The sequence below is a fragment of the Lactuca serriola genome, chromosome 7, assembly GCF_051521515.1.
Source record: "Lactuca serriola cultivar US96UC23 chromosome 7, Lser_US96UC23_V15, whole genome shotgun sequence".
In the NCBI taxonomy this organism is placed as follows: Eukaryota; Viridiplantae; Streptophyta; class Magnoliopsida; order Asterales; family Asteraceae; genus Lactuca; species Lactuca serriola.
The window spans coordinates 111,563,553-111,568,769 of NC_136414.1; positions in this window are offsets into that span (position 1 = coordinate 111,563,553).

Consider the following 5,217-nt stretch of genomic DNA (forward strand, 5'->3'; position numbering starts at 1 on the left):
GGGTTTGGATAGTCCTCTCACTTTGTCCGTCGGTCTGCTGATGGTAGGCTGTACTCATGTCCAGCCTCGTCCCTAAGGCGTTTTGCAGTGATTGCCAAAATCTCGAAGTAAACCTACTATCTTTATTGGAGATAATAGATATAGGGACACCATGCAGTCGTACGATCTCCTTAATGTATGTTCTTGTGAGTTTCTCCATCTTATATGTTTCCTTGATGGGTAGGAAGTGTGCGGACTTGGTCAATCTGTGGACGATGACCCATATGGTATCATGTCCACCCGTTGTCTTGGGTAGCTTGGTTATGAAATCCATAGTGATCCGCTCCCACTTCCATTCATGTATCTCCAGTTGCTATAGTAGACCTGATGGCTTCTGGTATTCGACCTTGACCTTTGCGCAAGTAAGGCATTTACTCACGAAGGTAGCAATCTCTACTTTCATGTTTGGCCACCTATATGACTTTTTAAGATCCAAATACATCTTATCTGAACCTGGGTGAACGGAATATCGAGTGTTGTGTGCTTCCTTCATGACCAAGTCTCTGAAGCCACCGTGTCGCGGTGTCCAGATTCGGTTCATGAGATATAATGCTCCGTCACCCTTAACTTCCAGGTTCTTATCCATTCCTCGCAGGGATTCTCCCGCTACATTTTCAGGTTTCAAGGCTTCGAGCTCAGCCTCCTTGATCTGTGCGGATAGATACGAATGGATATTCATTGTTAATGACTTGAATTTACGACCCGGATATTCCTTTCGACTTAGGTCATCTGCTACTACATTGGGTTTTCCTGGGTGATAACGAATCTCGCAGTCGTACTCATTGAGTAGCTCGACCCACCGTCGTTGTCTCATATTGAGTTCCTTCTTGTTGAGTATGTGTTGGAGGCTTTTATGGTCGGTATATATCATGCTCTTCGTACCGTACAGGTAGTGTCTCCAGATCTTTAGAGTGAATACAACTGCTCCTAATTCGAGGTCGTGTGTGGTGTAGTTGACCTCGTGTGTCTTCAGCTGTCTTGAGGCATAGGCGATGACCTTACCTCGTTGCATCAGAACACAACTGAACCCCTCATTGGACGCATCGCAGTATACCACAAAATATTTTGTCCCTTCGGGGAGGGATAGTATCGGTGCGGTGCATAAGGCTCGTTTCAGGGTTTGAAATGCCTTATCTTGTTTCTCTCCCCAGTCAAAAGTCACGCCTTTCTGGGTCAATGTGGTAAGGGGTTTCGCGATTCGGGAGAAGTTATGTATGAACTTGCGGTAATAGACAGCGAGGCCTAGAAATTAACGAATTTCTATAGGCGTCTTCGGTGCTGACCAGTTCTCAATAACTTTAATCTTGGATGGGTCCACGTGGATCCCTTCTTTGCTAACCACGTGCCCTAAGAATTCGACTCTTCGGATCCAAAATTCGCACTTAGAGAACTTCGCGTATAGCCTCTCCGATCGTAGGGTTTCTAGGACTCGTCGTAGATGATCGCTATGCTCCTCCTTACTCTGAGAGTAGACAAGTATGTCATCAATGAAGACGATGACGAACTAATCCAAGTAAGGGCGGCACAGCCTATTCATTAAGTTCATGAATACCGTGGGCGCGTTGGTTAGTCCGAACGGCATTACTACGAACTCGTAGTGTCCGTAACGAGTTTGGAAGGCTGTTTTCAGGACATCCTCCTCAAGCACTCACAACTGGTGATACCCGAACCTAAGATCAATCTTGGAAAAGTAACTCGCCCCTTGCAGTTGGTCGAATAGGTCGTCTATTCGAGGAAGAGGGTAGCGATTTTTGACCGTCAGCTTGTTGAGTTCTCTGTAATCGATGCACATACGGAACGATCCGTCCTTCTTCTTTACGAACAAGACCGGTGCTCCCCAGGGTGAGAAGCTTGGTCTTATGAAGCCCTTGCTGAGCAGCTCGTTAAGTTGACCAGACAGTTCTTGCATCTCAACAGGCGTTAGACGATAGGGCGATTTGGCTACGAGGGTAGCTCTTGGAATTAAGTCGATCCTGAACTCGACCTGAAGTTGGGGAGGTAAACCTGGTAGCTCTTCTGGAAAGACGTCGGGGAAATCACATACTACGGGGAAGTCTTTCAGGTCTTTTGTTTTCTGGCTTGTATCGACAACGTGTGCAAGGAATGCACGATATTCCATACGCAAGTACTTCTGGGCTTGTTTCCATAGATTAATAAGGTTTTGTTATTCGGTAGATTTAGATGGATTGCTTTGTCGAAACACTGGATATCGACATGATGGAGACTCAACCAGTCCCTGCGTTCCGCACTAGCAGGTGTCCCGAGGGGGACAAGGTCAGATTGGCGTCCTGTCTTCTGAAGGACAGGGCACGGGATTGGTGGGAGGAGGTCGGACATACCATTGGAGATGATGCAGCATTGGATGCCATGACCTGGGCTGATTTCTCTACCAGGTTCAGGGCGGAGTTTGCACCAGTTATTGAGGTGCAGCAGCTAGCCAGAGAGTTTCAGGACCTCACCCAGACTACAAAGACCGTGGCAGAGATCACCGCCAAGTTCAGGGAGAGGGCTCTTCTTGTTCCTCAGTATGCGGCCGATGAGGAAATGAAGAAGGCCCGTTATCATGAGATGTTGCGGAGCGATATCCGCCAGTTTGTGAGCCAGTCCAGCTGTAAAACTCTGGATGACATGATTGCTAGGGCTCGGGAGAGGGAGATTGATCTCGAGATGGAGAAGAAGAGGAAACCGGAGGCGGTTTCGGGTTCAGGTGGTTCGGGCAAAAAGCCCAAGGTTTCAGATCACAGGTCCAGGTTTCAGCCGAGCCACAGTCGATGTGGCAGGTGTGGGAAGATGCACGATGGGGTGTGCAAGGCAGGGAGTTCCGGCTGCTTCAAGTGCGGTCGGACTGGACATTTGAGCAGGGATTGTACGGCCCCTGCTACTGCCGTTGCAGCATCAAATCTGATTTGCTTTCAGTGTAATCAGAGGGGACATAAAAAGTCCCAGTGTCCGAGTTTAGCTGCAGTAGGGAAGGTGGCTGCACCTGCCCCTGCTACTTTGAAGATTACAGATGGCCGGCAGGGCCGAGCTGAGGCGCCAGTGGCGAAGAGTAGAGTGTTTCAGATGACAGCAGAGGAGGCGCGAGCGACTCCTGATGTGGTGACGGGTATGTATCTTCCCTTCATCTCTTTATTTTATTGATTGATTATTGCTTATGATTGTATGTTTTATATAGGGTCGTTCTCTGTGAACGGCATTTCTGCTATGGTATTATTTGATTCGGGAGCTACCCGATCATTCGTATCGCTTGCGCTTAGCAAGAGATTTAGCAGAGCTCCAGGGGAGCTGGATTGTCCACTAGATTTTGAGATAGCAGATGACACGACCGTGAGGGTCGGCAGAGTGCATAGAGGGTGTTCTCTTCAGTTGTTTGATGAGCAGTTTTCGGTGGACCTGGTTCCTATTCCCCTGCGAGGGAATAAGGTTATTGTGGGCATGGATTGGCTAAGCCCCAATGGGGCGGTGATTGATTGTGAGCTTCAGCTAGTGAGGGTTCGCACTCCCAGTGGGGGAGAGTTAGTGATTCAGGGCGAGAGGCCACAGCGCGGACCGACCTTTTGCTCCGCCGCAAGGGCGAGGCGCTATTTTCAGCAGGGTTGCGCTGGTTATGTAGCGTATGTCTTGGATGCCCGGGAGAAGGGCAAGACGACAGTTGATGATGTTCCGACAGTGCAAGACTTCCCGGATGTATTTCCCGAGGATTTACCGGGGATACCTCCTGAGAGGCAGGTTGAGTTTAGGATCGACTTGATTCCTGGTGCGGCTTCGATAGCCAAGGCACCATATCGCCTAGCTCCCCCTGAGATGCAGGAGTTGTCTACGCAGCTGCAGGAGCTGCTAGACAAGGGTTTCATTCGGCCGAGCAGTTCGCCTTGGGGAGCGTCGATCCTGTTTGTGAGGAAGAACGATGGGTCGCATCGTATGTGTATAGATTACCGGGAGTTGAATAAGGTAACGGTGAAGAACCGTTACCCACTTCCGAGGATAGATGATTTGTTTGATCAGCTTCAGGGAGCGTCTTGGTTCTCCAAGATCGATCTACGCTCTGGGTATCATCAGATGCGGGTTAGGGATGAGGATGTGCAGAAGACTGTTTTCAGGACTAGGTATGGTCATTATGAGTTTGTGGTGATGCCATTTGGGCTCACCAATGCCCCAGCTGCGTTCATGGATCTCATGAATCGCGTGTGCAGGCCAATGCTGGATCGGTCAGTGATAGTATTCATAGATGATATCTTGGTATATTCCAAGACGCAGGAGCAGCACGAGGAGCACCTGAGGGAGGTGCTAGAAGTTTTGAGGAGGGAGAAACTTTTCGCAAAGTTCTCCAAGTGTGAGTTCTGGTTGCGCGAGGTGCAGTTCCTTGGTCACCTCGTCAATCAGAAGGGTATTTTGGTGGATCTGGCCAAGATAGAGGCCGTGATGCAGTGGGAGGTCCCGAAGTCTCCATCTGAGATTCGGAGCTTCCTAGGGCTGGTAGGGTATTAACGGAGGTTCATTCAGGATTTCTCCAAGATAGCAGTGCCGCTCACCCGACTGACCAAGAAGTCGGTGGTATTTCGTTGGGGGCCTGAGCAGCAGGCAGCGTTCGAGACCCTCAGACAGAGATTGTGCGAGGCTCCGATCCTTACCTTGCCAGAGGGAGTAGAGGACTTCGTAGACTACTGTGATGCCTCAATCACAGGTATGGGAGCAGTGTTGATGCAGCGAGGCCATGTGATAGCTTACGCCTCGAGACAGTTGAAGCCTCACGAGGCTAACTATCCTACCCATGATTTAGAGTTGGGGGCGGTTGTGTTTGCCCTCAAGATTTGGAGGCATTATCTTTATGGGGTCCGTTGTACTATCTACACGGATCATAAGAGTTTGAGGTACCTTATGGATCAGCCGAGTCTGAACATGAGACAGAGGAGGTGGTTGGATGTGCTGAAGGATTATGATTGTGAGATCCTTTACCATCCAGGGAAGGCCAACGTGGTGGCCGACGCCCTAAGCCGCAAAGTGTCGGCAGCCCCTATCAGATATTTGTGTTTGAGGATGACAATGATTACTCCGTTGTTGGAACGGATCAGGGAGGCTCAAGTCGAGGGCCTCAAGGAGGAGAGGCAAAAGTGTGAGAGGATAGTGGGCCGAGTAGCTTCGTTTGACTATGACAGTCGGGGATTGCTGACACTTCAT